This window comes from Sciurus carolinensis, chromosome 7 (genome assembly GCF_902686445.1).
Source record: "Sciurus carolinensis chromosome 7, mSciCar1.2, whole genome shotgun sequence".
Lineage (NCBI taxonomy): Eukaryota > Metazoa > Chordata > Mammalia > Rodentia > Sciuridae > Sciurus > Sciurus carolinensis.
The window spans coordinates 31,755,708-31,783,685 of NC_062219.1; the positions used below are offsets into that span (position 1 = coordinate 31,755,708).

At 37.9% G+C, this 27,978-nt stretch overlaps 1 protein-coding gene across 1 annotated transcript in view; it reads right to left on the minus strand.

Moving 5' to 3' along the window:
* Nucleotides 1–20,107, minus strand: part of Eya4 (EYA transcriptional coactivator and phosphatase 4) — a 266,157-nt gene extending 246,050 nt beyond the window's left edge. Inside the window, 1 exon segment of the mRNA XM_047558124.1 lies at nt 19,396–20,107. The gene's annotated coding sequence lies outside the window, so the exon portion shown is untranslated.
* Nucleotides 20,108–27,978: the final 7,871 nt, after the last annotated feature.

The following is a 27,978-nucleotide window of genomic DNA, read 5'->3' on the forward strand; positions in this document are numbered from 1 at the left end:
AAGCTTGTTAGAAAACTCAACCCGCCCTCAGCCTCAGCCAGAATGCTGGTTGTAAGAAGAAGCATTTGGAAAGGGAATATAAGAAAATAAGAACTTGAGATAAAGCAAAACCTCAACCCTACACAAATGTAAATTCTAAATTTCACTGCATGGTATGGAAACCTCAAACACAAAAATAAAATAAAATCAAGACTGACCTACAGGCTCCAAGGGAAGCAAATGCAAAATTGCAGAGCACACAAAGAATTCTGAGAAAAATCAATCAAAAAGCACTGTGGGTACAGCAAAGGCAACAAGAGGAGAACTAGGCAAGTAAGAATTCAGATGATAGAATAATCGAAAAGAACCATATTCCAAAGATACTTCAGACAATCAGAGTCAGAAGAAATAGAAACAAAATTGAAGGAACCATACATGAGGGCACGAATGTGGAAAGGAACTACAGAAGTGTTGTTTTTTAATATTAACTGAAATTTTTTAAAATAAATAAATGAATTATTTAAATAATAAATTAGATACAGCTAAAGAAACAATTTTTGAACTCGAGGATAAACCTTATAAATGTTCTTCCCCATAAGTGAAGACAATAACAACAAAACAACAGCAAAACACAAGTATATCTTTTCCTCTCCATATTTTCCATAACATCAGCTGCTCAGGAATTCAGGTGTCACATATTAGAAGTCATATTTTCGATTATAGCAGGAGAGAGCTCTGATATATAGCAAAGTAAACATGAAATGTATAATATTGCAGTAATTGAGTACCTGGAGTCAAGTTAATGATTTTAACTGGGTTTATAGTGAATATAAATTAATGATTTCATTAAATATGATGCACTTGATCTTTCTAAAATTTTAGCCTCTTGAGAATTTTCTTAGTTCAAATTTTTAATTGAGGCATCTGGCAATATTTGAATATGTTCTTTCCTCTCAATAAATAATTTTAAAATTTTTAAAAAGAATATTTGGAACAATGAATAGAGAGTAATATAAAAAAAGCAAAATTGTATGAGAAATGTAATTTTAAAATTATGAATTAAAATAGTTATGCACTATCAATTTGCTTACTAAATTGTAAAACTTAAGTCTAACAGTATACAAAGTGAAACCATTGGGCATTCTTAAACATTGAATATGAACTGAAAAACACTGGAAGTGAAAATAAATAAAGTAGATATGTAGTGACTAAATAAATAAATAAATAAATTCCCAGGTAGCACTGGAGTATAAAAATCATTCTCCTGTTCTTTCCTCTCAGAAAATGTCTGTAGTATTAGAGTCTGAAAATCACCTATCATCCCTGACTTTAAATGTCATTCAAAGTAGAGTCACATTTAAAAAAAAGAAACAACAAAAAAAAAACTTGTCATTATAGTATGCAAAATCCAAAGGTCTTTCTAAGGGTCACAGTAAGATTCAGAAAGTAATGTCTCAGATAAATGCAGTGCTGTGTTTGAACTCCATTTGCCATTTGTTCCCCTGCTGACTCTTAATTTTAAGGGCAAACTTGAACAGGTAGGGAGTAAAAGAAAGATAGAAAGGGGGAGGGACAGAGAGCGTAAAGTGGGAGAGAGAATGAATGAATACGGGTACAAGTGGAATCCCTACAGTTCTATTTCTTTGTCTTGGAATCAAAAGGAACGCAGAAATAGGTGGGGTCATTTACAGGCTGATCTCATGATTCCATAGGCATAGTACTTGGACCTCCTTGGCCTCTGCAAACAGAACTACCTCCTTCTCTTTCTTTTCTTTCCTTTTTTTTTTTTTTTTTTTTTTTAATTCTCCCTTATATATTACTTTAAAAACTTATATTTTGAAAGTTCCACTCTCTGGTCTGCCTGCTGGAGTCATAAAGCATAAACTGAATCCTGCTTTCATAGGTATGGCAGATATTACGAATAGCTGTCACTCATGTCACCTCCTAAATCATGTTTTCCTTCCATAAGTACCCCTGGTTAATCAGACCACATCTTTAATGAAAAAAAAAAATCTTTGTTTCCCAACAGGGATTATGAGAGACTCCAGTCAGCCACAAAAGCATAATTTCCTAGGAAATGCATTAAATGGAGGGTAGATATGAATGAGGTCATAATGCATCATTATTTTTAAGTCACTCAGTTATACATTGACATTATATTAATGTAGGTCAGCATTAATTTACTGTTAAGGTATCACATTTATACCCTGAAAGAAATATAAAGGAAAACCAATTGGTTGAAATGAAAATCAATGACAATAAATTTTCAAAGTAGTAAGAATTCTCCTGTGAGAAAGACTGTAGGGTTTTGTTTGTTTGCTTCTTTGTTTAAAGTTGAATTATTCCTCAGGAAGATTAAAGGAAAAAAAAATCATACTTAAGCAACAAGAAGGTTTGGTTTGTCTAGTACTTGGATGTGCCTGGGCTGTGCGTTGGGCTCTAGGGGGTGCAAATCTGCTCTTAGGCCTACAAAGTCTCCTGGGAAAGGAACTTTCCAAGGGAAGAGCAGGGGAGCTGCACACGCAGAAGCCAAGTCTGAAAGAAAAGAACAAGAAAATAAACAGAAGTAGTAGTTTGCTAAGCCCTCAGTGGCGGTGGGTGGTGGAGAGGGGATGGCCATGTTCTCTGGCGTCTCGGTTGCAGGGTACCATGCTTGGTAAGGTGCCAGAGTCACCTCATTTAAAGTTGACTGATAGGCCCTGCTACTCGGTTGCTACAAGGAAGCAGTGAGAGGTGAGGAGAGGTGAGGCCTGATCCTGAGAAGTACTATTTGCTTTAAATATGACCCTTCAAACGTGGGGAAAGGAATGAAGAGGGTGAAGAAAGGTAGGGAAAATACTGGTTAAACCTGTAAGAAAAAGACACATTAAATAAGAGTTTTCACTGTGAGAACCAAAACTCAAGAAGATGGGCTAAGAAATAGAATAATTCACCCCATCTTGATTCAACCACACATAAAGACACCCAGCAGCAGGAGATGGGGATGCCAGTCCTGCAGGTGTTCCAGGTGAGAGCTGTGGGTTTCGCGGGTCACCACTCTACGCTCCAGGCCTACCTAGGGCTTCAACCGAGTTCTTGTTCAAGCACTTAAACAAGCTGTACTTGCTCCTGAAGGAGCTTCAGGTGCTGCCTGTGAACACGACTACGGCCCACACCTTGTACAATCCAATTTATTTTTATGTTTTAATTTCTTTGTCATGATAGTGAAAAAAATGAATTGAGTTTCTTTGAAGGAAATACCTAAGACATACAGATTTAAAATATTAAATTTCCTAAATCAAGACTGCATCTCACTAAAACATTGATTCTTTTAAAATGCAGCATGAATGAATGAACAAATTAGTAAATAAGGAACTTCTGAAACACATGTCAGGAAATGTATACCTTTAAATTCATGAAGTTTCAGATTAAATCAGGCAAACAGAATTGTCAATTTTTACGTTTACCATGACTCAATGCACAGTTTTAAGAAAACCTTGTAATTTCTCCAAACTTCAGTTTCTCACCCCATAAAAGGAGTATATTGCTTGAAATTTAATTCCCTCACAGCAGTGAGAGTTTTGATTCAACATTTATAAAAATGCTTTTCAGCTTCCTGATTAATAGGCAAAATACCATGGTAGTTGTATAATACGCTTTCCAAAAGGAATAAAGGTAACTGGTTGGACCTGATGTAAACCAATACTTTACTTGAGAAATAAGTATCAGTCATATTTATTACCTCCCTATTCCATTTGCTAGGTAATAAAAATTACTTCTAACAGAAAAAGTATCAAATTAATATTCAAGTCGGTTGAAGTGTTATCACGGTGGGCCTCACCTACCGTGGGGGAAGGACGGTTGTTTTGTTTTTCCAGGCTGCTCCACATGTTTATATGGTAAAGTCAGGAATGTTGGGCATGGTTTTGAAGGCCTCTAGCGTATTCGCTGGTTTCTGGTATTCTAATGCACTCTACTCTTATAACCATAAAAGTACTCTTGAGTGCTTCTGGAAATACATAACAAATCCTTAATCAATTTAAGAGTGTTTTAACTGCATACATGACATTTCTTAGGAGGAAAATGTTAGCTATTCTACACACATATAGTCCTTAAGTTAGCAAGAGAGTTCCTTCTCAAAGGCACAAAGCAGTTTCCCCATAGTAATATAATTTTCAGTTTTATGTGTGTAAGTCCTATTGAATCCCTTAGAATAACAGGAAATTCTGCAGGAAAAAAAATCCCACAAAAATTGATAGCCATATTTATCCAATGCCAGAGGAATATGTTAGCTATTTTAAGTGGAACTGATGTTTAAAGGCACTAGATAACCATTGAAAGGGAACCATAATCTTAATTATCCAAAACTATGGAAACTGAATAGTCTGGATAGAGAATTTCCTGCATATAACAATGTAACTACAAAGCCAACAGATTAATATACTTCATTTTAAACTTTATGTATCACATTACTTTAGCCAGGACTTGAGTAGCAGTTTTCTGTACTTTGATGAATTAATTCTAATTTTTACATTAGACAGATTACAATAATATTAGATTTACAAATTCATGATTGATATGACATGGTCAATATTTTAATATATAGAAATATTTGTTAACACAGAATAAAGCAATCTCATTTATAGTAATATAATGTCATAACTTTATATGTTCCAAAGTACTTTGAAGTGTGTCAGGCACACAGTAGGCTCTCATAGAATAATAAGATATCATCAATCATATCAGAGTTCAAACCATTTCCCCTAATAATTTCAATAAATAGTTGTGACACCGAGTGAAAAATATAGTATGATATACCATGATTTATGTTTCACCAAAAAAGAACTATAAATATAAATAAGTCACTCATATAACTGAGTACTAATAATTCTTTGTGAGAAATTATATATCTTATATAGTTTTTAAAATATATGTGGATAATAGAATTATCTGTCCTCATTAGTGGAGTATTCAATTAGTGCATGTATCTCAAGGGTTCTACTGCCATAAACATTAATGCTAACCGTAGCACAAATAATTACAAGGTTAGAAACTGTTGCACTTGGCTTTTATAGGAAAGAAGCATCATCATAGGGATATGAAGTCTCATAATCTTTTTCAAAAGCAGTTTGGCAGCCTCTATATAAAATGCATGTATTTTCACCTATTAGTTCTATGTCTAGGTTTTTAACTATGGAAATTTTTGGCAAGTGAAATATAAAAAATCATCGTTTCAGGATGGGGGTATAACTCAGTGATAAAGTGTTTGCCTTGAGACCCTGGATTCAAATCCCAGCACAGAAAAAAAAAAAAAGAAAAAAAGAATCATAGTTATTCTCTTCGCAAAACTAGAAATCTGTAATCAACCTAAATAAATATCAACAGAGGAATAGTTACACGATGAAAAATATGACTACTTTAAATGGAAGTGCCCAAACTGTATCCTGAAATTCAGGATTCAGTAGATCAAAACCAACTTTTAAGAAAATTAATAATACAGCTGGGCTCAGTAGTGCATGCCTGTAATCCCAGTGGCTAGGGAGACTGAGGCAGGAGGATCACAAGTTCAAAGCCAGCCTCAATAACTTAGTGAGGCACTTAGCAACTCAGCAAGACTCTGTCTCTAAATAAAATATGAAAAAGGCCTGGAGATGTGGTTCAATAGCTAAGCACCCCTGGGTTCAGACCTCAGTATCAAAAAAAAAAAAAAAAAAAAAAATCCATACTTGGAGTTAAAAATTTAAGATAAAAATAAATTATATCTTCATATAGCTCCTATATTAAGACATATGTTTTAAAAATATGCCAAAGAAAGCAAACCAAAGTACAACTTACTCTGATTTCCAGAGATAAATACAACAGGGAAATCTACCTTTTACTTTAAATATCTACATTCTAAAAATAAAGTATAGTATACACACAGTAAAATACAGAAATCAAAGATTGACAGCTGATGAATTTGTATTGAATAATCACACCTAGGTTGCCAACAACCAGTCCAAAATAAAGTACTGTGTTCAGGGAGCTTGTCTCCTATTGCCTTCCAGTTGTTCCTCTCAAAGGTAACTCTACCATGTCTGTTTAAATGTTATACAAAGTATGAATTCTTTCCTTTGTTTCAGAAAAATGACTGAAAAATTTTTTTTTCTTTTGCAGCATGACTTTTCCCCTCTTTCTTTTTCTTTTCTTCTTTCTTTTTTTTTTTTTTTTTTTTTTTAGTATGAAAACACACTCATCAATTTATTTTAAAAAACTAGTTCAACATATATATTGAGCTTTTACAGTGGGCCAAGCACTGAAACAAGCGGGTTTCTGTGTGCACTCAGTTATTCCTTCCCCTAACTGGGTGAGACAGGTACTATTATTATTTGCTAGCCACACCTACCGGAACTGCTGCTCACAGCAGCTCTGAAAATCACTTGCTCAAGGTTCAGGGCAGGTGAGTGGCAGCGCCCAGACACACATAAAGGTAGTCTCAACTCCAGGCTTTGTCTTACACACAGAAAGAGGAGTAAAAGCAGCAAGGTGGAACTGGGGCCACCGGAGTGTCTCTGGCATGGGGCTGCTCTGTTTCATTTTGAGTAACTGAGTTAATATCACTCAATGTGGCAAATTATCTGCAAAATGGAGGGGTTAGGTTAGATCCCCTGCCTGCTCAGACTCTGATTAATAATTTGACCTACTAAAATACAGCACAAACTTGCTTCATCATGGTGTACTGCATCCAAAAATGACTCAGACAAGGAAATAAAGCCACAATTTTTGAAATGATTGGAAACAAAAATCTTAATTTAATGTTATTTTTGGACATAGAAAGGACTTTTTTTTTCCTCCTAAATAAGCAAGTTTGTGGTTTTGAAGGGTCTTGCTCATCTTTGAGTGGAAAATGCCTAAGAACAAACCACTAGAAACTTAAACAAAAATTTCTTCTTCCTCAACTGTGCCTGAAAAACAGACCTAATTTCTCTCACCAAAAGACCACATATACTTTCAACAGATATATCTTGGAGCTTTTGATCTCCACATCTGAAACATTGACAGAAACACAAGCAGAACATGCTTCCTTTCAGACAAAATCTATAATTCTCAGAGTTGAAAAGTTCTTTAAATAACATGAAATTCATTTCAGCAGAAAGCAACTATAGAAGCTGTTGGTTTCTGGAGAACAGTGGGGGTATGAAGACCACAAGCCTCCACTAGAAATCTGCTTTTCAATCTCAGTTTATTTAAAATGCCAGTTTGTGCTGGTTATATCTTTTCTTTCACTACAAAAATCAGTAATACTTTGCTACAAATGAAGCTTTACATAAGTGAAAGTAGAAAAATAACCAATAAATGGCTTCCATGACCATAAGCAAGAGAATCAATTTTTTTAAAATGTAAACAGGATTCATTCTTTGCAGATGTCTGGCTTTGCACCCGTGTCCTTTGACTATGCATGCAATATTGCAGTTACTTAATTTCTGTCAAGCGCAACCTTCAGGGCTACAAGGGCAAAAGGTGTGGTCTTTCCCCTCAGTGATTCAGAATCTCTGTAGAAGACAGACTCATATATAATTACCCCAAACACAACATGCTGTTATACTAACAGCCCAAATTAAGCACTATGGCATTACAGAGAAAAAAAGAATTAATCCTGCCTGAGCCCTAGGGAAGGCTTCCCAGAGGAGGTGACATTTGAGATAACCCTTCGGAGGTGAGTAGATTTTCTGTCCAGGTAAACAGTAAAGGAGTAAAGTGCAGGGAGGCTAAGGGAGGGGGGCAGTGGAGGACAAGGGGAGCTGAGACTTTCCCAGCAGAAGAGGAAGTGCAGAATTACATCATACACCAGAAGGTATTCATAAAAATAGGTATCACCACATTCAGATCCACGGTATAATCAACCTGAGAAAGTAGATATGTGACTTAAATACTCTGGAGGTGTTCCTTGATTTATGAACCAGAGAAGCGCTCATGTGGAAAAAAACAGAACCTCTGGCTTTGGGGCCATTTTCCAGGGACTAAGGGACTCCCAGGTTTTCTGTTCAGTGTCTGACATAAAGGGCCTGGATGGGCATGGGATCTGTTATGCCTTCTTGGGCTTCCTATCAATGCAAGGAGCAGAGCTCTCCTCCACTGTCTGCAAAGCCCTAACTTAAACAACCGTGGCCTATCTCCTCTGCTATGGCCCCTGTGCTGCCCAGCACCCACCTCATCTTCGTGCTAACAGAAGCTGTGCAGGGTCCTGCTGCTCTTAGAAGACACCATGGTCACGTACACTGTGTTGCATCTGCAGTCACTTTCTGCCCTAATATCATACTTCGAAAAATAAAACATAAACCATGGAGGGGGAGAGACTCTAGTTTGACTACTTGAATATTAGTTAATGAATGATGAGAGATTCTTAGATCAGTCTGATCACCTCCATGCAACATAATTATCTGCCTGAGAGAATTAACCTAAAACCACTAAATTAGACAACATACATGTGCAATTTTAAGTACTTTTGCAATTACTAATGAAATAAAAATTTATCTACTGTCAGAGTTCCTAAGAATGTAAGTGTAATCATATGTTTATAATACTAATGGTTCACAGTTGAGAAGATTTTCATAATCAACTCAAAATTCATGTGGGCAAAGTTATCTTCTCACTTTGTGTTTAAAGTTGTGTGTTCCCATTTTGTTCCTTTCTGTAATTTTTGGATCATCTTTCAAATATGCACCTATACCAGGCAGGAGTAGTACTCAGACTACAGTGATATTTACTTACAGTCAACTGCATATAGGTTTTTAGATAAACTGCACATGTTAACATTAACCACATAGAATTAGAACATAAAAGTTTATATCTGGTAATTCACCAAAAGAGATATGCAATATTTTCATATTTACTTTCTTCGGGTTGTACAAATGTTATTAAATAGGTTCCAGAATTCTCTCCCTCCATCCAGATCCACCCCCCACCCCTTCTTTCTCTTCTCTCTCTTTCCTTCAGTGCTATGGATCCAACCCAGGAGGTTCCAGAATTCTCTCCCTCCATCCAGATCCACCCCCCAACCCCTTCTTTCTCTTCTCTCTCTTTCCTTCAGTGCTATGGATCCAACCCAGGGTCTCACCTATTCCAGAAAAATGCTTTACCATTGAACTACACCTCCAGCTGCATGTGAAAATTTGTCATTACAAATGAACAAATAATTAATCATTTTAATGTTAGACAGTGGTGATTATCAGTAACTCTGCCCTTTCTGACAGTACAAGCTGAACAAAGCACGTGTCTTATTATTGAATGTTTATCTATGGAAAAGTACAGGCAATTGTCACCATTAAAAAAAAAATGACCAAAAATTCCTACTCACAAACAACAGTAAAAAGGAAGAACAGACACAGAGGTGATTCAAATATTTGCTTCTTGCATATTCTTCCAGGCATTCTGCTCCCCACCATACATATATTATTATTTCCAGAGAAGGAAAATACGCTGAAGGTGGTCAGCCTGTCTAAAGCTTATCTGTAAGTCCTCTCTGCATAAAGTTAATCTATCAACGCAGACCAATGAGAACTGTTTGACTTCATGTTTAAACTTGAGAGGAAGGTATTAGGATTCTCCACACTTGACTGGAAGTAGAACAATCCTCCTATGCAGAGCCCTGGGAATCTTGACTCTATCAAGCGATATGAAGATCTGCTCATGTTACAAGTTCTCAGCTGGGGTAACTGTGGTCCCAGAGAACATCTGAGAGTGTCTGAAGACGTTATTGTTACTCTGGAGTGGAGGACTACTGGATTCTAGTATGTAGAGATTAGGGATACTGCTAAATACCTGACTATGCTCAAGAGAGCACCCCCTCTATAAAAAAAAAAAATTATTCAGTTCAAAATGTTAATAACCAGAGCCTGTGAAATCCTGGTCTAAATATATTGGTCATGGCGGGGGGGGGGAGTCAGGCACAGCATTAACATTATCATATTTTTTTACAGAAGCTACAGCCAGCAGTAGTTCCAGGTAAGCAGTGGAAATCGGACCTTGACATTAAACCTTTACCTGCCCTTTTTTCTCTACCCCATCCTGCCTGAACCAAGGACATGGTGATAAGTTCTGGTCAAAGAGATGCTCATAACTCCTACTATGGATGCAAAGGTAAGAATCAGCAATATAAAAGTAATTTCTTAAAATTTACAATAAGTTCATCAAGTCCACTAACAAGAAAAATTACAAAGAATTATAATTAATACCTTCAGGCTAAAAAAAGTGAGGAAACTTAAATATTGGCTAAGTTAAAGGTATAGCATAATATAGAATGCTGCTTATTGAATAGGTTTCTAATTGCTTAAGGAAGTTGAGGGAACATAGCCTAAAGTCCAAAAAATATCTAGGTGACTTTATGTGCAAATATTTGATAAAAGAAATACCGCCCAACATAAATGCTCTAAGTTGATTTTTGAGCATTTTGTCCTTCTATAGGGCTTCAAATACAGCTTCAGATTTGCCACGATGACCTGAAAGTACCAAATTTGCATTTGGACAACTGGGAACTCAATTTATAGTTCATGATCTATGACCCCCACCCCAAAAGACTTTCAACTCTGAAAATCTCAGGAACATTTTGGGTAATTTGATGAATAAAACACAATCACAATCAGAATAACTAATAGTCATATTGAGCATTTTTCTAAATGCGTGACATAAATATACTCATTGAATCCTTACCAGAAACTCATGAAGTATGGTCTGTTACACATGAGGAAACCGAAGCAAAATCAGTTTTAAGCAACATCCCTATGTTGCAAAGTATTTGGTGTCAGAGTTGAGGTTTGAACCCAAGCAGCCTGGCTCCAAATTCTTGGTACTTAACCATTATGCCATATCAGGAATTGGGTGTCTCAGATTTCAGGTGCTATGAAATACCCATATGTCCAGAGATTTTTAGGATCCTTAGCTTATCCACTAGATCCCTGACTTCCCAATAGTGGGAAATAAACACATTCCTATATATACACACAGGCACATGTGTGTGTGCGCATGCACAAACACACACACACACGCACAGACAGGCATACACAAACCACAACACACATACATAACCTGGGTCTAGATTCACATCTGCAATTCTATTGAATTAATACCCCCAAATCCCTGAGTTTCTTCATCAGATTTTCCCACGAAGTAACAGTGTAGTTCTTTCCACTATTTTCAGTCTCATGGCAGGGATGTCTGGTTACACTACTACTGCTCTCACATGCAGTGATTCACTCCACAGGAAGTTAGTGACCCTCTACTTACTATTTGTCAAGCAGAGTAGGTGCACTATAGATATAGACATGACACATACAGTTAATCCCTCCAGCAAATTATCAGCCTACAGCAAGATTTAGATTAATGTAACCGATTACATTTCAACGTGGCAAGGGCTATGCTAAGGCTGCAACTTGGTACTTTGGGAGAAAAAAGAAGGAAACACTCAACTCAGCCTCAGGAGGAGGTTACATTTTATATCTTCAATCTTGACAAAGAAGGAGAAAGGAAGTCATAGGGGCAGAGAAGGGATGTCTTGCAGAAAGACATGCACAAAGAAAGAAAATGTGGGAATGACCAAGATGTATTTGAGAAGTTCAGTTTTCCATAGGGCTGGAGAAGAGAGATCTTGTAAGTGGATAGTGAGAGATGAGACAAGCAACCTGAACTAGTTTCTCAGCACGGAGCTGGGAATTCCAGAATTTGCCTTGTTGGCAACAGAGAATTTTTAAAAGAATTATAAGTTGAGGAGGGAACTGATGAAAACTGTGAGCCAATGTGATTGACCATTCTAGGGATGAAGAAACTCTTAAAGACATACTAAGCACAATCCAGAATAGACCCCTAGAAAGTTATCAAGATAACCCCTCAAACTTGCTATGACAAAGAGAACATTGTGACTAAGTGGATATAGGAGGACAAGTGTCCTCCTAGAGTTAACTGAATACCTGAGGACTAAACCTGTAATGTTGGTTACACGGATTAACTCACTGTGCTAACCATTCCAGGAAAAAGGTATGTAAAACTGTAAGACACTCAAAAAGTCTTCAAAATTATACAGAATAGGAAAAGAAGTCTACTTATCCCACATGTCTCTTTTTGTATGTCTTCAGCAATACTGACAAAGAAAAAGCATTTAATAAACATTTACCAGGAGTCCAGAATTTTGCTGGTTACTTTTTATATATGAAGCTTTTAATAACTAAAGTCAATAATTGGGGATTAAAAATAGACATAAATTAAAATTGTTTATGGGTCAACTAAAAAAATTAAAACAGCATCATCTTAACACATAACGTTCATGTAAAATATTTTCAGTATAAATGCTATTCTTGACAGTTCTACTGAGGTTTGTATTCTTATTAGTTACCCACTAGAAGCACAGTTTAAGATTGCTGAAAAGGAAATGTGAATGTGACTCACCCACCTTGTAATTAAATATAGCCAGAATTACTTGAGTCGGAACCATACATAAATACATATTTGCATTCAAATATAAAAGTTTACTGAAAAAAATTACCTAAAGTAGAGATCTGTTGACTCTCTAAGCCATTACCAGTTTCAACATACTGGACACATTAAGAAAGAAATATTCAATCTCTTAATCAGAACATAGGGGTCTTTTCAAATCCTTTAACATTAGGGAGTTCAAAGTCAGAGGTGAAATGTAATGAGTAGATCACTCCTCTGGGTATATGCAGAGGTCTGTGGATTGTGTACATGACCTTGTAGAGAATAAGCCCTCCCGGTATGTGGTACACCTACTTGATTAAGGATAATATTTCAAACTTAATGCTGTTGCTTTTGTGAGTAGAATTAAACTTAACAGCATATGAACATAAATTTTTATGATTTAATTGTAACCTTGCAGAAGAAATGCCACTTTTCATTTTACAAAGAAAGAGGGAAAAAATAACAGAAAGAGAAGCAATAATTTACATGAAAATCCAGTCACATCAATTTAGACCAGTGTGTTGTTTCTTCATTAATTCTTTAAAGGAGAAAAGATGCTCACATCAAGCAAACCTTTCCAGGTAAATCACCTGTGTCTCGGTCAGACCTGAAACTATACATGGGGAACATGTTAACCAGTTTTTATTGTTGTCAGTGTTAAAATGAAGTTGGGGACTGGTTAACCAGAATATTCAAGAGATATGAGGGTGAGCAGATAGACCTTTTGCTGATGTGTAACTGGGAGATACTTTATGGTACTTGATTTGCCTGGTTGGGATGATGTGTGTGTTTAAGAGATGGTGTTTCCCTCCAACTCCTGGGTTCAAGTGGTTCTCCAGACTCAGCACCCAGAGTAACTGGGACTACAGGGACATACCACCATGACATTCTAGTAATGACACACTAACATACTAGAGCAGGTACTATGAGTTGAGCCCTTTCATGGAAAGACAACTTTTTCACAGGGATTCTCACCCATTCGAAGACTCTTCCAGAGAATTCAAGCCGAACAGCATTGGTAAGTGGGCCTGCGCACAGGGAAGTGACACATTTCCCTAGTGCGTGCATGCCAACTTTCCTTTGAAGAAAGGGACCTAATAAAGTGGCTAAATACATAAATAGATAAAAATAAAAGTCACTGCTTTCTTTAACTACCTCAAGGTTTTAAAACAGGTTGTTAACAGGTAAACAAGAGTGCTCACCTAGAGAAAAGTTTTTAAAATACAAAGTCTGATAATCGAACAAATTGAAAGTATTTCAAAAATATGGGTGACCCCATTACCATTTAAGCCTACCTCTAGAAATCCATTATGCACTCCAATGATTCGCCCCTTACTAGTTGGTTCAACATGACAGTGTTGATTTGAGATTTTTAAGCAGCATCAGGCTTAAAATGACAATAAAATTATAAAACTGATACCATCTTACCAAAAGATAAGGCTTGAAAAGCAAAGGAAACTTCTGCATGTAAGTTAAGTATCCCAAAGAGCAACCTGTAAGTTCTTGATAAGTGGAAGGTACCACAAAGAATTTCTTCAAATTCAGTCATTTGCTATCAGCCTTCATAATTTTGGGCATATGGGCAAGCACTTGTTCCCTATTATTTAATATGTCTCTTTAAATAGGTACTTAAAATTTTGTTTACTTTGTTATGTTTTGTGGCTTTGTCTTAAACAATTTACAAAAAATTATAGGTTTAATATGAAATTTAAAATTTTTTCCAATATCTGGTTATCGTTAAATAACTAAAAATAGAAAGGTAAAATGTTTGTGTACCACTCGATAAAAAGATCTAATGTATGACTGTTGGGGAAAACTGCCTAACACAAAGCTTCAGTTTAACCACAGCGTGCTGGGGTCAGAGGGGAAGCTGTAATCTTGGCTTCACACCATTTTATGACTGGGTCTCAGTTTCCTCATCTGTAAAATGGGAACACAAAAAGTATCTAATTCATACTTTAGTTGAGAAGATTAAACATAATACAATTAAAACAATCTTTTGCATAAAGTAAATCTTGAATAAATGTTAACTAGGATGTGATAGTGGCAGTAACTACCCATGAAAATAAAACAACTTGTGCAGAGAGCAAAATCACTATTATCTAAAGACTAAGTTGGCTATTGTTATTTAAGAACATACTTTAACACATGACTATACATAAGAAAATATACCCTTAGATATGAAATATGAAGATGGCTATTATATATTGGTGGAATGCAACTTCACTTTGAAAATATTTAAATGTGATAAATAGCAATTAGACTTTACCCTAAATTTTTAACCTACAAAAACTACTCATGGAGAAAAAATACTTTAAAAGTCATAAAATGATAATGTAGATCTTTCTTCCATGGTTCAAAAGTACATTAAAATAAATTTATTTACTGCATATAAATAAAGTTTTAAAATATAAATATATTTTATTAAAATATTTCATATTGGAAAAGATTCTGATATTTTAATATGATGTCTTTCTTCATCAGCCATGGACTAAAATCTCAGAGTGAGAAAAGGGCCAGACCAGCACTGAAAGGTTTCAAATATCAAACTATACTATTATGTCAGTGCTAAGATCAATTAGCACCTTTCAATGACAGAAAAGGTTACAGTGAGACTCAGAGGTACTCTCTGAAACGGTCTTAAACCACCGCATAAATGTGGTTTTGATGGCTCAAAACACTATTCTAAATCAGTTCATCTCCCTTCTGGAAGAGGGAAAAGAGTTAGGAGAGCAAAGATAGTGATATGCTTTTTCAATATCTCTTTACTAGTAAACATATGGATGGGGAAAGGGTAAGAATCACAAACTTCACAGTAAATAACCTAGCACCAAGGCATATGCTAATGTGCAGCGCCACAAGCAATATTAAGTGACAGTAATGTTTACAAAGTCTCCAAACCTCTTAAAAGCAATCAAAGTTGCTTGTACTCCTTTTGAATATGTGGCTCTTGTTTATTTTCTTCCACTCAAGTTCAAGATCAATGACACCCAGTTGCCTCTGTGTACAATTTAATGAACATTTAGTACCCCTTCATGATAAAACACATCTAACTGCAAAATCTGGTGCAGCATGTACGACAATAAAATACACCTTTGCATCTCACCCATCTGGAGGGCAAATGCCTGAAAGAGTATGTTGGTTCTTAGTTCATCAGGAAAAATTCATGAGAGAAGCAGGTACACTACACTGCTATCCATTCCCCTGGTGTTGATTTCCTTCACCTAGTAACCACTGTAATAAAATCCCCCAACTGTATTTCTGAATACAATTAGTTTAAGATACTCTACTGAGAGACACATTATAAGGCTGTAGTATATGTAAAGATAATATCCATTTGAAAAAGAAACTGTCAGGATTATAGTCACATTGAAATAATAACAAGGTGTTTGACAGAAGTTTGTTCAGTTCCTCAATGAGAGGATTCAAATCCTCTCCTGCTCTCGATAGCACACTTTTCTATTTATTTCTTAAATGAGTGATCTGAAATATTTACAACCAGACAGTACCTAATTTTAGGTTTTAAGTGCTTTAACAGCTCCATGAAATATGATCAGCAGCTGCAATACAGAACTAAGGTGAATAAACTCCTTATAAAGGGGGCCTGTTTTTACTGAATGTTTAATGTTCTTGCATTTACTCAAATAGGAAAAAAAGATAATGAAAAATATAATAAATACTTGAATTCTTAAATTAATTAACACTTCACTAATCCTCAAAAGGGATTATCTTCCCTCTTCTTGAATTCTTGAATAAGAACATGTAAGTTTCCACTGGGTGAAATAAGTTTAATTTTACTATCTGAAAGTCAGAATATACATTTTCCAACATCCTAACCTTTTATATCAATAGTTCTGAGCTTTCTACCATTCTACTTTTCTAAATACTCTAGATAATTTGATTCCTGTGCATGAAATTTTAAAAATGAAATAACAAGTCCCATAAATATATTTTTAGACACGACATCAGTCATTGAGAGTCTTGCAACAGAGACTGAAAACATGAAACTGGACACTCTATTTCCCGTGGCTATGTAAAATTTATTTACACCCCAAATCACAATATAAATAAAAGGAAACAGAAATGGGAGAATCTCTTTTTCTTTTCTTTTTTTAACCCAGAGGAGGTTTTTAAGAGAAAAAAATGAATTGCAGCAAAATGACAAACCCCTCTTCTGCAAGACATCCTTTCAAAAAGAAAGTTTTATGCAAAGACATTTTTTTATCCAGCCTCTAGAAGTCTTCTAGAATCCAGCATGTGTATTTCTCAATAAGCATAATAACTTTAAGACAATTTTTTATACAGATCTTTGGGATTTTTAATTTTTAAACTTGAACATTAAATATTACATATAAATACAAATACATACAAAACTTCATTTTGGAAATGAGAAACTGAGTGTCTAATTTTCAAGAAAATCAATAGTAATAAAAAGGGAATAATGGAATAAAATCTTTTTATTTTAGTTAAAATTGTGAAACAAGTTTTAAATATATTGGCCTTAAAATGTTACAAATATGCTTAAAATAAGAATACTCGTTTGCAGGCAATTTACAAAGGAAAACAGGCTTGTTGAAAGCCACATTGATTTTAAACCTTCCCCTATTAGAAAAGACAAGGACACATCCCTAATAATGAGAAAAAAATAAGACTTTTCAACTAATCCAATTATCTTACTTTCAAAGCTATTACTGTCAAAAGTTTTATCATTCTCCTACAGTCATTTTTTTAAATGGTTTTACTTTGAAAAACTTGCAACTTTTAATCAGGAGGAGCAAACTGTTTGTATGGTTTATAATAACAATAAAAGTGGGTGTAGTTATATCTGCATTTGGTATTACTGCCATAAAACTCGGATTCTGTGAATCTGGCTCCTTGGAAAACAGTTCGTCTCTTGTTACTACTGCTTTTTATTGGGGGGGGGGCATAATATTATTTTTAAAAATACGCAAATGTCTTTGAATGCAATCTTAAAATACACCACACCACATATCAGATATTTTGTTTCAGGAGTCTCTCCCCACTCCTTTCCCTAGTTTTTGGTTCTGCAGGTCTAAGCTTCCCCAAAATATTGTAAGACAAAAAATTTAAAAAGCACGATTAAAACACGCTTCTGTTTAAAACCAAGCTCTACCCAGGAAAGGTTACCAAGTACAATTCTGGTGCTGAGGAGGTCTTAAAAATAAAATCAAAAACAACCCAACAAGCGCAAAAACTTTCCTCAACTTTTCAATTCTGTCATTCACCAACGTGTAAATGAAACTTCAGAAGCTGTCGATTGGAGCCCGCGGTTGTTAACCGCTCCGAAGTCTCCCACCTAAGTCCCGCAGGAGCCGCACCGAAACTGACAAACGCCTGAGGGTGCAAAAAGCGGCCGCTGATGAGAAGAGGAACAAAACACCATATTCGAGAAGATATATTTCGCTCCAACATTACGTTGATCCCAGGGTGCCAAGCCAAAAGGGGTAAGGGAGAAAGAAAACTGTTAAGTATGAGCTCTTAATGTGAAACCTAACCTGTTGGTTCTCTTAGGTATCAGATTTTGGAAGTGTCTGTAATGACAGCCAGGAAAGCAAATTAATGGCCAATGGCCCACTGGGTTTGAACACGAGACTCCTGTTACCTCCTCACAGATCAAGTACATAACACACGCGCACACGGAGGTGCTCCACGTGGAACTGTCTGAAACCAAAACACACGCCCGGGAGCTATTTGCACCCTGGCATAAAGGATCGAGGGACCTGTACCTTCTTCTGCTGCCCTCAGGTTAAGATTCATGAATGACTCTGCTGGCTCAGCTCAGTAGTGGCGCGGAGAGGTGCAGGGGGCGAGATAAGAGAAGACAGTCCCTAGCACCACCCTCCCGCACATGCTGTCACCCCAAGCGCAAAACACATTAGCCTCCAAGGGAGGTGGAAATAGGGATGGTGGTGCAGGGAGACAATGCCACCCCAGGAGGGACGAGATGAAAAAACTAAACTGCTCTCTAGTTTCTCCATGGCTCGGCCTCGAAGCTGATCCGCAAATTTCCCTAATCGCTCGGAGCTGCACAGAATCTTGCATACAAAGGCAGGAAAATCTTGCAAGCGCTACCAAGTCGAAATTGGGTTGCTGTGTGGCGCAGAGTAATACAAGCGCACACACGGTCTACTGCCAAATCCCGCTGCACCACGCTAAAACAAAAACAAAAACAAAAACGAACCCTTTCCCGTCCAGCAGCCTCCCCAGACCCAGCAGGCTCTGAAAGGAGAGCAAACCTGCTCTCCCCAGCCAGGTCCCTTCGCTTCGAGAAGTTATTATCCCTCCACCGGCATCTGTGTCCGGAGCCAATGAACGCGACTCCTCTGACTAAGCGCCTCTAATTTCACGGACCCTGGCAAACTACAGGAGCCATTCGGTCCACGCCACATAAAAACTATTAACGTGGGATCGGCGCAGTTTTAAGCCTGGTGAGTGCCTGGAGATTAAAGCACAATCACTGAATTTACACTTGTACCCGGTCTCGAGAAAACCCAGGCGCCTGGGGCCCTCCAAGGAACCCTGGGTTAGCATCCTTGCGCCTGGGTCATCCAGGGGGTCATTACAAAGTAACACAAGTCACTGGATGGATGTAGGGGAGACCCCGGTGCGCGCGTTTCTGTGAGGCGGGCGGGTGCAGGTAGGAGCAGTGCACCGTGTGCCACACTTAGCTGCGGCGAACCCGGTTTCACTCCTCCCTCAAGGGACAGACGGCTCCAACGGGACCCTTTGGGATCGGGGTCTTATGTCCTGGCAGAGAGCACCGCCGCAGCTCAAGCGGCCTGGGCTCTCCCGCCTACGACACCCCGCCTTCGCGTGCCCCAAGAACTCCGGCGCCCAAACACGGTTTGGCTGCGTGTCTTCAGTCTTCCGCGCACTGCAACCGTGCGCACTTTTAGAGAAGAGTGTGGGGGCTCCTCTAAATAGGGCCCGCGCAGGCTCCAGGGCCAAGGTTAGTTGATGTATACTCACCTCCCGTCGCCCGGGTCGACACGGGATCCCGAAATCCAAGTGTCTGCCCCAGCCGCGGATCCTCCCGTCCGTGTTTAGGTATTTATTCTCGTTCCTTCCAATGTCTAAGTTTCCCCTTCGCGTTGTGTCTCTGGTGAAAACAGGACATCCCCTTCGGCCAACCCCCAAAAAACAGCGTACGCAAGTTGGGGGAAAGCCTGGCGGTGGGGAGAAGCCGGCTCCGAGGTGGGGAGAAGCCGGCTCCGAGGTGGGGAGGAGGAGAGGAAAGGAGCCAAAACTCTGGACTGACGACAGAAGGAAAAGTAGAAGAAAAGAAAAGGAGCGCGCGCCCCGCAGCCGCAGTCGTCACTCCCCAGCTTTCCCCGAAGCTCCTTCCCCCTCTCTAAGGGAGCGACAACTTCAAGTGAACAGGATGGAAGTTTTGCGCGGAAGCCGGGAGCGGCCGGAGCGTGCGCCGCGCGGCGGGCAGCCTCGCACTTGCGCGCGGAGTTGGAGGCGGGGGGTGGGGGGGACGTCGCAGCCAGCGACTTCAGGCTCGGGTGGCCACTGGGGGCCTCGCGGCAGGCCGCTGGGCGCGCGGGGACGGTGGCGCGCGTGGGACCGATTCCTTTATATTCGACCTGGGGAGACTGCCTGCTGTCATCCTTTGCGGTCTTGCGTGGGGTCCGCCCGGGGCCTTGTGGCCCTGGGCGTCCCCGGTGGCGCCGTGGTAATCTCCGCGCCCTCCGCGCCGCCCTACCCCGCCCCCACCCGGCCCGCCGCGGGCCGCAGCAGCCTCGGTGCTGAGGGGAGGGACCCGCGGCCTCGCTCCCCTCCCTGGGAGAGGGAACCAATGTCTGTCCCCACCTGCTTCTGCTGGGCAGCCCGCGGACTTGCTTGTAGCTCTTCTGCAACCCCGTCGCAGGGTGTAGGCCACTGCGGGCTCCCTGCCGGGACTCCTTGCCACTCACCCCAAGGGAGGAGACAGAAGGGACTTCGCCTCCTTGCAACAACATAAAATAAAAACCAACCCTCACCAGATTTGGGAGCTTTCACTGTCCGAAGATAATAACCTTTTCTGTGGAGAGGTATGCAGTGAAGGAATAAGCATTGTGCAGATCGGGGGGGTGGGAAAGGCCTGGGCCCTTTCCAGCGCTGGGTGCAGGTATAGGCATCCCTCCCAGACGCCCAAAGGTCAGGCAGCTACGACTGAATTCCAAGGCAGCGTCAGAGCTTCCCCAGGCACATTGCTGAAATGTCATTTCGTGCCTAAGCCTTCTGCGTATGCATTATGTACCTACATAGGATTTAAGACTCTCTATGCACACATACGAATAGCACAACCAGGGCCCACAGCAAAGTAAATACATAAATTTCATGTCCACTTAATCATCTCTGCCTAAAACCTATTATTTATTTCAGCAGCATCTTCCTTGTCACATTGATAATGTGCTTTAATTTATTAAGAATTTACTATTGTCATTGTATTGGTCACTTATGGGACATGTGAGTGCATTTAATTTTCACAACTCTACAGTTGTCTTTGTTATTAAGCCTATGTAAAAGATGAGGAAACCCAAACCCAAAGAAACCTAAGTAACTTTCCCTGAGACCAACCCAGTGGTCTCTAAACCACAAAGCTCATGATTCAACAAGTGGTGGTGCACATTGCCTAATTCATAAAAATTACTCCCAGTCAGGCAGCTGGGGATGTAGCTCAGTGGTAGAGCACTTGAGTAAGTAGCACGCACTCAGCCCTGGGTTTGATCCTCAGGACTGCCAAAAAAAAAAAAAAAAGAAAAGAAAAAGAAAAAAGGAAAGAAAAAAAGAAAAGCAAAGAAACTACACTCAAAGAAAGTTTAGTTTTAACATTGTATCAACTAAATTGTAAATTATATTGTGAGAATTTTCAGCAAAATATTTCATTCTCTTCTTCAGCTTGGTTACATGAAACTGGCATAAGGACCATCAAGCCCCAAAATGAAATCGATACTGAATAAATACTGAATACTTGCAGTTACAATCTAGTTTTTAATGAGTGGGGCATTGTCTACAATAATTAAGAGGCAATGGCAAAGCTGGGGTTGTAAATTTAAACTGATAAAGGTACTCCTTGCTGCTTTCATCACTTACGGGGTGTTCTTTCCTGCTCACTTATTTCGGAGGGTGCAGGCACTGCCAGGCATAATGTTTCCTTTTCTGGTTCTCAAGGTAGAAAGCACTAGGGCAGTGGGTTGGAGCAAGAAGAATTTGGAATATAGTCCAGAGCACATTCTGGCCTAAAGAAGAGTACCAGTTAATATACACTTAAGAGAAAATATCACTGGGCAGACTTAATTAATTTTACAGATCTTATTTTATCCACTTTACATGTGAGAAAATCAGCAACACAAAATTTTTAGCAGTTTCCACTAAGTGGCAAACCTGAGACTCACCAGCTTTAACACCAAACTTCATACAGCCTCTGTGACACTACTACTACTAATAATAAACAATAACAAATCTTTTTAATATAGTGTGTATGTTTCAGCCAAAGACACGACTAAAAATTCTTGTGAATCCTTCAGTATCTAAGAATGCTCTGTGACCATAGCAAATATCATGTAAGAATTAAGTACAGTGATGAATTTAACATTCTCTTCAAAGACCATAGAGTTTTAATCTCATTTTGTTATTAAACATTTGGTTTTATCTCTAAATAAATTGGGATGGTGCATAACCTGCATAAAATAAAGTTTGTACTTTAATGCAGCATATTATTAACAAAATTGTTAGCACGTTTTCCTCTTCCTTCTAAGATCAGATTTTGGCACACTGACCTTGATTTCAAGGTTACTTTGCTCTCACGTAATGTTTTATACATCTATAATATAATGCATTTACAGGAGATATCAAAACAACTCAGAATTATATAAATATTAGTCATCCAAAACCTTTTACCACCTTCTAATGGTCTCAAATAACATAGGTAACATGGATATTGGTAGGAATGAAATAAAATATATTCTTCAGTCCACATTTGAAATAAGAGGTTGAAATTAGAAATCAAGCAATTTTAAGGTAGTCAAGCAAAACAAAAATTTTAAATAAGGCACTATTTTTAGCTTTTCTATTGAATACCACTTGCCTTGTCACCTGTTATATTTTTAACTTAATGGATATATTTAACCTATTTCACTAAATAAGTTTATCTGAAAAAGGAAACTTTTTTATCATCACCCAATATTACTTACCATGAGTACAAAATGACCTTGGAAATTAATCTATATTGTGGAAATAGTAGTTATTTAACGTGTACCACCTAAAATTACCTCACACAGCAGTTTGAGAAACATTGATTAAAAGAGTAACATTCCATGTGTCCCATCAGGTTTTCCAAAATATATTTTCAAGCTTCCCTTTCCACTACTGGAGAGAAATGTTGTGTCCAAATTGCTTGTAGGGATTATTTTTTAAATTCTGTGCTTATTCAATTATTGATCTCCTTGCTTAAAATATGTTTGAAATCTCTGAAGGTGAAGTGTCTTAAATTAACAGATTAAATTGTTTTTATTACTACTCTTACTACTGGTAAAATGTAAACTATTTATAAGTACACAGTTAAAAAGCAAATCACTCTCCTGAAAGATTGTGCTCTTTACTCATACCTTCATCCATTCTCTTTCTCTCCCTCTCCCTCTGTATCTTAGACTTTAACCACTGACTCTTAACCCCATGACAGCAACATCTATTGGCCCAATGTGGTACTGCAACAAAGTTCTACAAAACAATGAAGAATAATGGTAGAAACTCAAAGAGGCTGAAAGAAAATGTGGGGAAATTCCAAACTCAAAAACCTGCTACCAAATTCTGGAAAATTTTCAGAAACACTAGTAGATCCTACATGATGTGAATTTAGTTTAGAATATCTACAAATGTTCAACTCAATTTGAGAACAGATATTTGGGAGAGGGAACAAATATGTGACTATATAGAGAAAATCAGTGGAAAAATAAGTTTCACTTATTAGCTATTCCCTTAACCCACCTCTCTGGAGTATAATGCCTCTGCTAGTACCATTTACTATTTGTTTATTTTTCAAAAATGCCTGGCACTGCTATGGCATTTAGTTTTGTATAAATCAAATTAAACAAACAAAACACTCTAGGAGCTCATAATCCAAAACATAATTTTACTTTAATTTCATTTAAAAGCAACCTTAAGGAAAAAAATCATACTATCACTTTAGTAAGAACAGATATTTTTAAGGCTAAAGAGTGGAATAAGACACTGCATTTACCAAAAAAAGTTAAGAGGACTAGATGTTTGGAGAAATAATCCCAAAGTAAATCTCATGAGCACCCTTTTCGTGTACCTTTGAACTTCAGCTGGAAGCATGCACAGTTCCTAAAAAATACAGTCATTCAATTGTTTCTTAGTGAATTCTAAGCCAACCCTTTGAGCTTTAGAAGAATGGAGTTTTAAAGACCAACCTCAATAGGAACAAGGTTGACCACTGTCTACTCTACCAATGACAGACTCTGAGAACAAATGAAGATAAACAGAAATCTAAACTCCTGTGCTGCTGGTTTTTGAAAACCTATAAATAAACATACTTTTAAAGTAAATTTGTGCGGACAGTTCAAGTTTGAGAAAGTTCCTACTAGTGTGTTAAGAGTGAAGAAATGAGACCTACAGGGGATCTATCGGGTCGTTCTTTTCTGAGGGATCTGAAACTTTCTCATTCTTGGCAAAGTGTCTAAAGAAAGGCAACTGCACATTTTCTGGGAGACAGTTTCATTGTATTTACTTTTAAATTCTCTCTTCAAAGTTTTTCTCAAGTTAAATCCTTCTAGTAACATATTATGCAGCTCCATTCTATCTTCCATGTTTACACCCAACCTTCGGATGTTTATAAACAGATATCATGCCCACTTTTAGTCATCTGTTTGCCATGCTAAACAAATGTAAGACCTTTTAATCTCGTTGCAGTTTAGTCTCCCAAAGCCCTTAATCATTCTTATTGCTTGTCTCTGCACTATTTCCAATTTCCTAGATGTTCAGTTCATTTGTGTTAGGGACATCCCACATTGAATTCCAGGTATGGTCTCATTAGCATACTAGAATGAATCTACTTTTTTTTTTTTTTCTCCTATGGTATTGCACTGTGGTTGCACTTTAAGTCCCCACCAACTCATGATACTTTCATATTCTAACAAACTTACATGTAATTTTGCTTCTTTGTTTTCACTGCATACAGTGTTTCTCTTGGCTTTCTATGCCAATCCTGAAGTATGCTAATTACACATTTTGTCCCTTTGATTTTATTGGTTTATAATCACCTACATTTGAAAGTAGGAAAAATTCACTCAATATCTTTTTATGTATCCTTATGATGTCTTTCTTCTCATGAAAAGTGTCCATTGATTATAATTTGAAAATCCTTAAATACACAAACCAATGGTTGGTGGAAAGAGGATTTCGACTTTATAGAGTGAAAATAAATTGACAACAATTTTGAAGTAATGTATTTGGCACTGGTAACCCTAGTATCTATTTATTATATAAAATTTCAAAGGAAAACTACTAAGTTGCAACAATCTATTTATGCTGATTCAAATGAAAATATTATAATACATTACTAGAAACTGGAACAAGAGCTTTGTAATATTCCTTTCATTATATTTAATAGCACAAATATTTTTAAATGATTTACTTGTACAATGTTTTCTGGTTTCACATATTCTCAGCAATCCCCAACACACCTTTAAATGACTTTGTTTGGTCACCTGATTCCTTTATTCCACCACCAACTTTTTCATAAAATACATGAGTACTCAGTACATCTTCTTCTTGTCTCTTAATCCTACAAACCTGACTTTTGCTCTTTTTATAGAGCATGATTCCTTAAGATCACCAGTGGTCTCCATTGTCTATTTCTTAGTCTTCATCATCTTGGCAGTCAGGAAGTATTTGGCATCCTGAGACTGTTACTACTCAAGATTCTGCAGAGCTTCTTCTTTCTTTGGCACTCATCCACCTAGGCAAAGGTTCTCCTCTCTTTCTGCAGAATGCTCTTTGCAGTCCCACTCCTACCATCTCTTCTTTCATCTCTCAGTGGGTAACATGAGGGCATAAGTGTCCTTCCTAGAATCCTGGGTATCTTCACCTGCAGCTCCTGTCAGCATCTCAAGCTGAATGTGCTGGAAACTCATTCACCTCGTTCTCTCTGCACCAATCACCAGCTCTTCCTGACTTAACTGTGTTAGTGGCACCTCCTTCATCAAGTCTCAACACTTTGAATTCATCCTTCATCCTTGTCTCACTTTTCTTGTGTAGTAATGGAGGAGAGGATGACCATATCACAGGATGGCAATGTCTCTTCGTCCATCCTTTCGCTTTTTAATTATTGCTGCCTTTCAGGTCAGGGTATTCATGTCTTTGGCATCCCCACGGTTCTTGGCTCTTCTCTGCAGATTTCTTAGGCAGAGGCATGAGTTTTTCCTTTTTCGATAGTATGGTCTTTTTCTCAGTTAAACATTCCCAGTAGCTTCCAAATGTTTATTTAATAAAGTACAAATATCTTAACCCAGTACTGACAACTACCCAGAGCTCACGTGGCAAACTGAAACCTTGCATCTTCCTTTCCCTCGAAAGCACAGTACCTTGTATTTCATAGACACTTCATAAATGTTTACTAAAAGAAGTAGATGCTAAATAAAAGATTCCAAATATTTCAGTTTATAACCTGATGGACTAGGACAGTAAAAACAGAACATTCAGTTTGGTGGGGCACCTCTTGTGATTTGGTTCTGGGGAGTGCCTGCTCATGTATCCCTTTGGACAATTTAATAAACCCTCTAAGCCCAAAACAAGTTCTCTCTGTTGTATTCTACTATTCCATTTTTATTTTCACTTTTCCATATTATCAGAAATAAAAGTGTTCTTCATAAGTCCTGTAATTTGCAATCTGTGATGGACAACTCTAGCTTCATGATTTAATTTCAAAAGCAATCTGTAAGTCCTGAAACAATTAAAAAAAAAAAAAAAAAACACTAGAGTGGGACATATGACTCAGGTGTGAAGCTTGAAAACACCTTGAGACAGGAAACTTTTTATCTACCAGAGAGGGAGGACTAGGTTAGAAAAAGACAAGAGAGGAAGATTCAGGTTGGTTGCTTTTTATCATTCTCTCCATATTTGCAGTACCTCACTGTGCTGGGAAAATAGCATCAATTATTATTGCACTGAACTAAAGAAAGGGATTCCAGTTGTAATTTCCCCTGCTAACTTGGTTTTAACTTAAAAGTGAGCCATAGTTACCCCAACTAAGAAGATGAGACAGTGCATGTAAACAATGCTCTGTGAATTCTGAAGTGCTATATTCACACATGAGACTGACCTCAGGAAAGGCTTTGTGCTTTGCTTCTCAATTCTTCCCCATCTGAATAGGTGATTGGGTAAAATGCTATGCTATGTGCCATTCTTCTCAATAACCCTCAAATGAGGACAGATATAAATGATAAGAACAGATCTTTCATCTTCATGAGAACCAAATAAGCTATTTTAATTATGAATGAAAAAAAACAAAAACAAAAACAAAAACATAAGCCCAGTGCAATGGCCCATGCCTGTAATTTCAGTAGTTTGGGAGTCTGAGACAGGAGAATCACACGTTCCAAGCTGCCTCAGAAACTTAGCGAGGCCCTGAGCAACTTAAAGAGACCCTGTCTCGAAAAAAAAAAGGTTGAGATTGTGGCTTAGTGATTAAGTTCCCATGTTCAATCCCTGGTACCACAAGCAAGTAAACAAACAAAACCATAAACATTTGATAAATATTTTTCCCCAGTTTCGTCCTATTGCTGAACAATGGTTCATAACCACCAGGACTGAAGCCACCCAGGACACTCATTTAAAGGAAATCAAGGATATCAAATTCTTAAAACCCTCTTCTCCCACTGGAAACTCCTTTTCTCAGTCTTTTTAATCAAGGACAGTTCCTTGGTGATGGACAGACCCCAGGCTGGAATTTTCTTCTCCCTTGACTTGGGTCTTCTCAGGTCTCAGTCAATTCTGTCTGACCACTCTTTCTTTAACCCTTCCTTCAATCCTCTCTGACCACTCAAGTGGAGTTTCCTTAGTGTTCTTTCCATTCAAGCATTTTCACTTGAAGTAAGGAGGTAGGGAAATGAACCGGGTATAGTTCCTGTCCTTTAGAACTTTCAATCTAGAATCAAAAACAGAGCATTTAAAAATAGTTATTAGAGGAGAGAGAAAGTGTGGAGCTTCTTAGGGGAAATTCTGACAAATGTGCTTAATTCAGAGCAGAGAGAGTTTGCTTTCAGCTGAAGGAAATAAGGAGGTATTATCTGGATCTGACCTTAGATCATGAAGAGTGTGTATGCCTAGGAGTATGCTTCATTCAGTAAAGCAAAAACAGGAGCAAATGTCTCTTCCTCCTTCCCTTCCAAAACAATACTCCTCTCTCCATGGGTCTTTATCCCTTAATGGACCCTGTGCCCCCGCAGCTGTCTATAGGTGGAAATTTGTCTATTCATTCTTTGGACTTCTCCATCCAAACAGTTGCCCAGTTCTGTAGTTTCCACTTTTACTTTGATAAACTTT